Consider the following 12016-nt stretch of genomic DNA (forward strand, 5'->3'; position numbering starts at 1 on the left):
AAAAACACTTTTTTAAATAATTGATTTTCTCGAGGAATTGAAATTATATTTTTTTGGAATAATTACATTTTTTAAGCAATTCCTGTAAAATTGTATTAAAAATAATATTGAAATTATGCGAAGAATTTTATTTTTTATGAAAATAATTGAATAATTGTTAAGAATTTTATCAAAGTTTTCAAAAATATTTGAATTGAATTTCTGTGATGAGAAAATTGTTATTTATGAAAATAATTGAATTTTGCAAAGAATTTTCTTAAAATGCCACAAAATAATTGAATAATTTTGTTATTTATCTTTAATAATTGAATTCTTTCAAAGAATTATTTATTTAAATAATTGTATTCTCGAGAAGAATTTGATTAAAATCTAAAAGAATAATTGAATTATTTCAAAAAAAAATAATTAAAATTGTATTTAAAATAATTGATTTCTTTCGAACAATTTTATTAAAATATTTGAAAATAATTGAATTTGTGTGGCATTTTGTTACATTTTTTTTTTTTTTTGAAAATAATTTAATTCCTAAAAAGCATTTTATTATTTATAAAAATAATTGAATTCTTGTGAACGATTTTATTAGAATTTTTTTTAATAATTGAATTGAGGGTCTGGATGCTATAATGTGTTACGCGCCATTCACTTAACATGGCGCGTAACACATTATAGCATCCAGCCCCTCAATTACTTTAAGAAATAATTGAATTCTTGGCATGAATATTGTTATTTATGAAAATAATTGAATTTTGCTATGAAATTTATTAAAATTTTCAAAAATAATCCAATTCTTGCTAAGATTTTTAAAAAAAAATTGTTAAATAATTGAATTATTTTTGGAAATTTCATGAAAATATTAGATATAGTAGATATTGAAAATCATTGAATTGCTAATAGTTATTAAAAATAATTAAATTTTACAAAGAATTCTATTAACATTTTTGAAAATAATTGAATGTCTGTGTGGCATTTTATTACATTTTTTTTTTTTTTGAAAATAATTTAATTCCTAAAAAGCATTTTATTATTTATAAAAATAATTGAATTCTTGCGAACGATTTTATTAGAATTTTTTTTTTTAAATAATTGAATTTTTAAGAAGAAATTTATTACTTTTAAAAATAATTGAATTCTTTGCATGAATATTGCTATTTATGCGAAAATAATTGAATTTTGCTATGAATTTTATTAAAATTGTTAAAAATAGTTGAATTCTTGCTAAGAATTATATCAAAAAATTTTTTAAATACTTGTATTCCTTGAAAAATGTTATTATTAGATAAAGCCCCTGAATTATTGTGAAGAATTGTATAAAAATTTTGTTAAATAATTAATTTTTTCGAAATATTTTTGAAAATACTATTCTAAATTAATTGAATTATTCTTGTGACAATTTTATAATTTATGAAAATAATTGAATTTTTTATGAATTTTATCAATTTGTTTTTTAAATAATTGAATTCTCTTGTGAAATTTCATGAAAATACAATTAAAAATGCAATTAAAAATTTGTCAACATTAAAATTTATAAAAAAAAATAGAATAATAATAAATATTTCTTTTTCTGTTTCAGGTAAGTTTCTTTCACTGTTAAAAAAAGAAAAATCATGAACAACATTCTGGTAAGCGTAAAATCTTTTTTTTTTCATACATTCACATTTTGTGTGTGTGTGTGAAAAAGAGCATGAAATTACTTCTCTGTAAAAAAAAATACTCTTCTTCTTTCATGAAAGGTCAAATTTAATAATTACTGAGAGAATTTTTAAAAATGTATATAATTAATATCTAAATGAGACACCTAGTCATGATTGATGTTATCAAACAATAACTAAATATAGAATACACAAATGATTATCCGTAGCTTTTTATTTTCTTTATTGTAATGCAAATAATAACTCTTTGGTAAATGACAGTTCAAGTTGCTGGAATGACTTGACGCTCAAAAGAACAAGATTTATAGTCACTGACAAAAGCCTAGGCCTTGAGGCAACAAGAGTTGTCGTTTATTTAGTGAATGAGCAATTTGTTAAAAAGCATCACACTGGAACACGCATAGATCCCTTTTAATTATCCCTTTATATTGCCATTGTATGTATAGTTAAAACTTTTTCCTTTTTTTTTGTCTCTCACTCTTTCTAAATGATATTATAAATTTAACATAAGATATTAAAAATTCAATTAAGTGAATTTGAAACAAAGAAAATTAATAATAATTACAATCTCTGATAGTTTTTTTTTAAGGACATCAAATTGAGAAAACTTATTTTAAAATAATTTAATTTTTACATAATTCTAATGAATTATTTCCATAAATGTAAAAATTGAATATATTTGGCGAATGTTAATAATTTAAAATTTTTAATACTGAAAAGAGAAATAAAATTAAAATTGCCTCGTGCTTTGTTGAAACGTTGCAAAATCGAGATTAGCTTTAATAGTGATAGCGAGTGCAGATTGTGTTTTGCGTAACATACATTTAGGAAGGGCACATATTACATGCACATTTAATCAATCTTGCAGTTCCCTATGGTTTCCAAGTGCAAACTGACGTTACGCATGAGTGGACCTGATTCCAGACAGGCCCTCAAACTACCCTATATATACATATATATATATATACGTATATATACTTACTACATAACCTGTGATTAGAATTATCTAATCGATTGCGAAACTTGACTCTGGCGAACTCTGCCCGGTCACCCGCACGTTTCTAACACCTCGATCTCTAACGACCCCTTTGGCAATTCCTCTTACCTTATGCTACATACACATACACACACACACATTTTCATCAACAATTTCTTGCCAGGTTAATATAGTATTATAGTTCCTCACTTTTGTCAAGAATATTCGAGACTTGAACAATATTACTTGAGGGATTTTTTTAATTTTAACATTTTAATTTAGAATTTATGCTAAAATTAAAAATATGACGTTCTTTTCTAAATTTATAAAAGAGAGAACTTGTATTAGTTTATTTTTCAAGAAACAAAGAATTTAAAATATAATACAATTTTTTTAAATTAATAAATATAATAATAATTAACTATAATAATTTGAATGTTCTTTCATTCATTCACTTTTTCTGTCCCTCACACTCTGAAGTTGTCTTTTGTTTATACTTTTGTTTTTTGTTAACTTTAGATAGATTGTATATTCCATTGTGTTATAATTATTTTTATTTTATAATTAATTCAAAATTGTACTGACAAATAGAAATCATCAGAATTTTTTTCACTTCTTTTCATTGAAAGACTAAAATTTTGTTAAATATTATGTTTTGTCAAATTGAAATTATGCAGATTTTTGTTTCTTACTTCTAAACAAAATTAGAAAATTGTTAAACAACTGTGATTAAGAAATAGAAAATTTATTTATTTTACATTATTTTTGTTTATAAATCACAATTTTTTTAAGAAAATTATTATTTTGTTTTAGAAAAAGAAGAAAAATATTTGCACAATTTCTATTTTTAATCTTATTTTTGGAACAGGATTTTCCACAGGAATTAAGACATTCAAAACATTCAAATTCAAACCTTTTTTAAATTAAACAACTTACAAAAGTATTGTTAGAAAACATGAAGATATCGATTGCTCCGAGTCGAAGACTCGGAGTGATCGACATCTTCATGTTTTCTAATAATTAAATATGACCGAGAGATAAAATCATTATTTTTGAAAATAATTGAAATCAGGACAAGAAATTTTTTTGACATTTATGAAAATAATTGAACTTTGGAGAAGAATTTTGTTATTTATAAAGATAATTGGGATTTTTACGAGAATTTTTTTTCAAATTTTGAAAATAATTGAATTTTATAAGAAGAATATTATTTTTTTTTAAATAATTGAATTTCTGCAATTATTTGTAATTTCTCCAAAATTGAATTTTTATCCTGCTGATAAATGCAAATTCTAATTTAAATAATTGAATTGCTGAGAAATTTTTATTATTCATGAAAAGAATTGAATTTTTACGAACAATTTTACGAAAAAATTTTAAATAATTGTATTCTGTTTGGAAATTTTATGAAAATAGTAGATATTGAATTTAATTGAATTCCGCAAGTTTTTATAAATAATTAAATTTTACAAAGAATTCAATTAAAATTTTTCACAATAATTGAATTCTTGCGAACGATTTTATTAGAATTTTCTAAAATATTTTAATTTCCAGAAAGAAATTTATTACTTTTAAAAATAATTTAATTCTTGTGATGAATATTGTTATTTATGAAAATAATTGAATTTTGCAATGAATTTTATAAAAATGCTTCAAAATAATTGAATTTTGCAATGAATTTTATTAAAATGCTTCAAAATATCAAAATATTTGAATTTTTTAGAATAATTTTGTTATTTATTGACATAATTGAATGCTTTCAAAGAATTACTTATGTAAATAATTGAATTCTTGGAAAAAATAAAATTTATATTAAAATCTAAAAGAATAATTCAATAATTTCAAAAAAATTTAATAGAATTGTATTTAAATTTTAAAATAATTGATTTCTTTCGAACATTTTTATTAAAATATTTGAAAATAACTGAATTCCTGTGAAAAATTATAATAATTTTGTACGTAATTAAATTTTTCCAAAGAATTTAAAAAAAAAATTTTTTTAAATAATTGATTTTTTTAAATAATGGAAATTACATTTTTCAAGCAATTTCTGTAAAATCGTATTAAAAATAATTGAATTTCTGCGATGAATTTTATTATTTATGAAAATAATTGAATAGTTGTTAAGAATTTTATTATTTACGAAAATAATTGAATTCTTACGAAGATTTTTACAAACAAATTTTTAAATAATTGAATTCTGTTTGGAAATTTTATAAAATAGTAGATATTGAAAATCATTGAATTGCGAAAAGTTTTTAAAAATAATTCAATTTTACAAAGAATTCAATTAAAATTTTTGAAAATAATTTTATCTCCAAAAAGAAATTAATTACTTTTAAAAATAATTGAATTCTTGTGATGAATATTGTTATTTATAATAATAATTGAATTTTGCAATGAATTTGATTAAAATGCTTCAAAATAATTGAATTTTTTGGAATAATTTTGTTATTTATTGACATAATTGAATTTTTTCAAAGAATTACTTTTGTAAATAATTGAATTCTTAGGAAGAATTTTATTAAAATCTAAAAGAATAATTGAATTACTTCAAAAAATTTAATTAAAATTAAAACAAAAAATTTAGTTTCTTTTCCAAATTACTGATCCTAAAGAACCACAAAACAAATCTTATTTAATTGTATTTAATATAATTGATTTCTTTGGTACAATTTTATTAAAATATTTGAAAATAATTGAATTCCTGTAAAAAATTCTAATAATTATTTTCAAGAATTTGAATAAAATTCTTCGCAAAATTTCAATTATTTTCTAAAATTTTCCTCAATTCAATGATTTTTCAATATCTACTATCTTAATAAAATTTTCCAAAAGAATTCATTTGTTTAATAAAAATTTTTGATAAAATTCGAATTTTTGTTATTTGCTGAAAATAATTAAATGTTTGTTTAGAATTTTATTAAATTTTTTTTTTAAATTATTGAAATCTTTTGGAAAATTTTATTAAAATAGTAGATATTAAAAATTATCTAATTGAGGATAATTTTTGAAAATAATTGAATAGTTGCTAAGATTTTTCAAAAAAATTAATTCTACAGGATTGTTCGTTAAAAGTACGAAAAACAATAATTTAATTCTACGAGAAATCAATTATTTAAATACAAAAATAAATAATATTGAATGTTTCTTAAAATTTAATTTTTACGAAGAATAAATAAATAATTGAATTTTGTAAAGAATTTTATTAAAATGCTTCAAAATAATTGAATTTTCGGGAATAATTTTATTATTTATCTTTAATAATTGAATTCTTGGGAAGAATTTTATTAAAATCCAAAAGAATAATTGAATTCTTTCAAAATACTTAATTAAAATTGTATTTATAATATAATTTATTTCTTTCGAACAATTTTATCAAAATTAAAATATTTGAAAATAATTGAATTCCATGTGAAAAATTCTAATATTTTTTTATATAATTATTGAATTCTTCCAATGAATTTAAAAAAAACAATTTTTTAAATAATTTATATTTTTTGAGGAATTGAAATCAAATTTTTAAGAATAATTAAAATTTTTTTGAGCAATTCCTATAAAATTGTATTAAAAATTAATTGAAATCCAGCGATGAATTTTATTATTTATGAGAATAATTGAATATTTGCTAAGAATTTTATTAAAATTTTCAAAAAATAATTGTATTCCTAAGAAAAATTTTATTATTTTTGAAAATAATTGAATTATTGCGAATAATATTATTAAAATATTTGAATTTCTGTGGAAAATTCTAATATTTTTGTAAATAATTGAATTCTTTCTAAAAATTTAAGATAAGAAAAGCTTTTGTTTAAATAGTTTATTTTTTCGAGGAATTGATATTTATCATAATAATTGAATTTTGAAAAAGAATTTCATTAAAAATCCTTAAAATATTTGATTTTATGGGGAGAATTTTGTTGGTTATCAGGATAATTGAATTCTTTTGCAGAATTACTTAAAAATTATTGAGAATAATTGATTTTCAGCTTGATTTGATTTTAAACTGCGGATATTGTTATAGATATTTGCAGAGTTAATGTTTATAACAAAAAAACGAAGTATTAGGAGGCTGGTGCGAGATGAATAAAAAATGCAATCCAATTTGTCAGATGCAAATATTATATAGTGAAGCAGTAAAAGTGTTATTGCAAAAAAAGAAGAAATACTTCCCACCTTTTGTTTAAAATGTTTTCAAAAAAAAAAAAAAGGTTTTCTCTTTATCGTGATAATGACATTTTATTGTTGGTTGAAGATTAAGAGCCAGTGATTTCGCTTTTAGGTGTGTGATAAAAAAAAATCACGAGAATAACAAGGAATAGCTTATATGTATGGAGAATAGGTCCATTTCCCATTTGCGTAACCCTTTTGTATTATCTCCACAAACTATAATTCAGACTGGACAGAACAGGGATAACTCCGTTCAGCCCAAGCCAGTATAGAGGTATAATCCAGATCCTCTCTCTGTCTCTCTCTCTATATATATATATATATATATACTAAATGGAGTGCGATTGCTCCAGCTATAGTCTACTTAGTAACTTGAGACTTAATTAGTGTGATAATATATTGACATTATACATTACAATTAAAATTATTTCTAAAATGTCACGTTCGATAATTATAACAATAATCGGTTTTGAATTTCCTTTCAACTATATTAGGTATACATATCGTTATAATACTGGTATTTTTTAAAATAGGGAATTAGAATTTAAAAAATTACAAAAGAAATTAAAATTTTTATTTTTTAGAGTAAAGAATGTATTGATTCCAATTAGCAATAGGACAAGAATTTTTTTGACATTTATGAAAGTAATTGAACTTTGGAGAAGAATTTTTAGAAATAATTCAATTCCAAAAGTAAAAAGTAAAACACCATATAAAATAAATAAATAAATTCTTTTTTCATATAAATTGTAGACATTTATTAGGTACACGTTTTGCTTTGTATACAATGAAGATTCGACGATGATAAATAAACAATTTAAAATTTGAGCGTCATTAATTTTCTTTGAAAGAAAAAAAAAAAGTCAACTCCTACGAAAGACATGCGTTACGTCACATATATACAGCAATAAATTTTGATTGAGAGATAATGTGTGTTCGCTAAATTTTATTACGCGACATTCAAGTCACAGCATCAACGTCATAAAATATCTCGAAATGTCTTCATTGCTTTATAATAATTTATGCAAAAGTAATTAATGAACATTTTGTCTCGACCCCCAGGTCAGAGATGAAGATAGTTCGCCTATATTTAGATAAAAGGGTCACATTAAACTACCAATCATTCTTAATAGGTTTCAATATACTAACTTGTGATGGAATATTGTAAATAATTGCGCTTGTCTTGATAATTAGATTCGAAAAAAAAAAATTGGGGACATTTTCTGAAAATAAATTTTTGTCATAAATATTGTTTCTTCATTCTTTTGTAAATATTGTTCGTTAATTAACTTTTTTCATAAATATTCTTTATTTTGAATGGTGTATCATTGTATTCTTTTTTATTATCAATAAAAATTGATATTTTATTTTAATGTAGAGAAAAGAAATTTTTTTCTAATTTGATTACTTGTTTTTTTTTAAAAATTTATTTTCAATTTAGAAGTTTTTACTTAATTTAGAGAGGATTTCTCTAATAGAGTAATGATTATCCTTATAGGACCTTAGGAAACTGTTGTTAAATCCACTTTTGGAATTTCGAACTAAATTAATCATATTGATTTATTTCACGACAAAATATATGAATATATGCTCTCTAATAGTTTCAAACACTCCAAATAGTTTTGGTATTCGAGAATCGAACAAGTACTTTCGAACAGTTTGAGCACTCGAAACTTTGTTGGATTTAGCCAAAAGAAAATTCATCATTAATAGTTTTCTTGCTGCTATTTATAACGATTACAGGACAAAAAATCCAGGAAAAAAAGTCCAAAATAAAAATATCCAAAGTAAAAAAATCCAAAATAAATCAAACCGACCAAAATAAATAATGAAACATGTGAAAAAGACATGTTTTTACTTTTTACGCTAGAAAATCAGAGTTAAAAATGTTAATGTTAAAATCGCAGAAGTTTAATTATTATTTACATAAATAATAAAATTCCTCACAAAAATTCAATTATATTAACATAAATAATAAAATTCTTCACAAAAATTCAATTATTAACATAAATAATAAAATCCAAACAAAATAACAGCACTATATAAATAATAAAATTCTTCACAAATAAAAAAATTTTTTACAAGAATTCAATTCTTTGGGTAAATAAATAATTTTTAGAAAAATTTTAATTATTTTATACAATTTTTAAAACAATTATTTCAAGAAATATACAATTATTTTCAACAGTTTTGATAAAATTCTTTACAAAATTTCAATTATTTTTAGAAATAATTAAATTCTTCTCCAAAATTCAATTATTTTCAAAAATTTTTATAAAACTCTTGTAACAATTTCAATTATTTTCAAAAATTTTCCTCAATTAGATAATTTTTAATATCTACTATTATAATAAAATTTTCCAAAAATTTAATAGTTTAAAAAAAAATTTAATAAAATTCTAAACAAACATTTAATTATTTTCAACAAATAACAAAAATTTGAATTTTAACAAAAAATTTTATTAAACAATTGAATTTTTTTGGAAAATTTTATTAAGATAGTAGATATTAAAAAATCATTGAATTGAGGAAAATTTTAGAAAATAATTGAAATTTTGCGAAGAATTTTATTCAAATTCTTGAAAATAATTATTAGAATTTTTCACAGGAATTCAATTATTTTCAAATATTTTAATAAAATTGTACTAAAGAAATCAATTATATTAAATACAATTTTAATTAAATTTTTTGAAGTAATTCAATTATTCTTTTAGATTTTAATAAAATTCTTCCCAAGAATTCAATTATTTACATAAATAATTCTTCGAAACAATTCAATTATTAAAGATAAATAATAAAATTATTCCCGAAAATTCAATTATTTTGTAAGCATTTTAATAAAATTCTTTACAAAATTCAATTATTTTCATAAATAACAATATTCATTACAAGAGTTCAATTATTTTTAAAACTAATTAATTTCTTTTTAGAGATAAAATTATTTTCAAAAATTCTAATTGAATTCTTTGTAAAATTGAATTATTTTTATAAATTTTTCTCAATTCAATGATTTTCAATATCTACTATTTTCATAAAAGTTCCAAACAGAATTCAATTATCATTTAAAAATTTTCTTGTAAAAATCTTCGTAAGAATTCAATTAATTTCATAAATAATAAAATTCTTAGCAACTATTCAATTATTTTCATAAATAATAAAATTCATAGCAAAAATTCAATTATTTTTAATACAATTTTACAGAAATTGCTTAAAAAATGTAATTTCAACGATTCGAAAAAATCAATTATTTAAAAAAATGTTTTTTTAAAATTTCTTAAATAAATAAATAAATAAATAAAAATTCTTTGGAAAAATTCAATTACGTACAAAATTATTAGAATTTTTCACAGGATTTTAATTATTTACAAATATTTTAATAAAAATGTTCGATAAAAATCAATTACTTTAAATACAATTTTATTAATTTTTTTAAAATAAACATAAATTCTTTCCAAGAATTCAATTATTTACATAAGTGATTCTACAAAAGCATTCATTTATGTCAATAAATAACAAAATTATTTCCAAAAATGCAAATATTTTGAAGCATTTTAATAAAATTCATTGCAAAATTCAATTATTTATTTATTCTTCGTAAAAATTAAATTTTAAGAAACATTCAATATTATTTATTTTTGTATTTAAATAATTGATTTCTCGTAGAATTAAATTATTGTTTTTCGTACTTTTAACGAACAATCCTGTAGAATTAATTTTTTTGAAAAAGTTTAATTCTTATAATAATAAACTAATGATTTTGTCAGTCGGTCATTTTTAATTATTATAAAACATAAAGAAATCAATCACTCCGAGTCAAAGACTAATAATAATAATTTTTTCATTGCATATCCTAAATTTTAATTCAAACTATAAAGTAATGAAAATACAAAAAAATAATTTTACTGTTATGACAAGAAAATTTTTTTTTATAAATACTAAAAATATGTTGTTAAATTGAGAAAAAAATTCAAAAAATAAACGCCCGAACAGGGACTTGAACCCTGGACCCTCAGATTAAAAGTCTGATGCTCTACCGACTGAGCTATCCGGGCCTGTGAGAATTCGTCACTTAATAGTTTTCATGTTAGTTCAAAATGATTATACGACTGAAATAGCATAAAAACATAACAGATTAGATAACTCTTATCTAATTTTCTGAACACACGTGTTATTCTATTTTCACTTGAAAAAAGTCGATGCTTATTTTCTCAAATTTCTCGCCTTTTAGAATAAAATGAATAAATTGCAAAATAAATTCAATTTACACCTGTAATGTACACATTCTTTGAATTGATGAGTTATCTGGGTTTTTCCATTTCCCAGCATGAAGAAATGGGAATGCAATTAGTATTGTAGACATGATGGCGCCAAGTTTTGGGGGAAATCATTGAACAGGCGCCCCATTGAACTGTTTCCTTGAGGAGAAGTGGTACCTTGCCCTTCCCCCCACTCCGCGCCTTGCGGTTTACCAGGTATGGGCCCGAGTTCTCGTGCATCGGTAGCGCAGCGGGGAGATTATTTCTCCACAAATAAAAATTATTTCCAATTTTCTAGATTCATAATTTTCATCAATACACTCATATTTTAGATTTTACAATTTTTAGATTTTACAATTCAAATCCCACTTTTATTCAAATTAATATTAAAATTTATTGCAAACGAAAAAATTAGTTTTTCGTTTATTAGTAATAAATAAAATTTATTATTATTATCATTAGGTATTCAAATTATTTTCAATTAATCAAAGCTTTAAATTAAAAGTAGTTTATAAGTATTTTTTTTTTGTTGGAGTGTGTCTCTTACAACATATTTATTTAATATTTTGCAGATTGATAAACAAAAGACGTATAACGTATAAAGAAAATTAAATTTTTTTTACATTTCAAATAAATTGTTGAAAAATATTAAACTTCAATAAAAAAATTATGCTGAAGGAAAAAATAATACCAAAAGTAATTTAATTACCTAAAAAATAATTAAGCAACTGAAATTAAAACTCAAGTTAGAAAGAAAATTAAATGCTAAAGTAATTTAAAAAAAAATTAAAAGCAATTTAATTCTAAACAAAGATTTAAGCAAATGAAATTTAAAAAAGTGTTTGGTAAAATTAAAATTCAGAAAAAAAAACCTACAGCGAAAATAATTTATACTAAAAAGGCAAAGCAAAAAAATTAAGCAAGTAAAACCCCAAAGCAAAAATAATATTATACACAAAAAATGG

The 12016-nt window shown here is 21.0% G+C and overlaps 1 protein-coding gene and 1 non-coding gene across 16 annotated transcripts in view; one reads left to right on the plus strand and one right to left on the minus strand.

The window, feature by feature from the left end:
- The window catches only part of LOC122498042 (growth factor receptor-bound protein 14-like), an 857844-nt gene that overhangs the window by 778702 nt on the left and 67126 nt on the right, over window positions 1-12016 (plus strand). The gene's annotated exons all lie outside the window — the stretch shown is intronic.
- On the minus strand, window positions 10775-10847 carry Trnak-uuu. The gene has a single exon. It is a non-coding gene; the product is annotated as a tRNA-Lys (tRNA).

Source organism: Leptopilina heterotoma, unplaced genomic scaffold (genome assembly GCF_015476425.1).
Source record: "Leptopilina heterotoma isolate Lh14 unplaced genomic scaffold, ASM1547642v1 Lhet_14, whole genome shotgun sequence".
Lineage (NCBI taxonomy): Eukaryota > Metazoa > Arthropoda > Insecta > Hymenoptera > Figitidae > Leptopilina > Leptopilina heterotoma.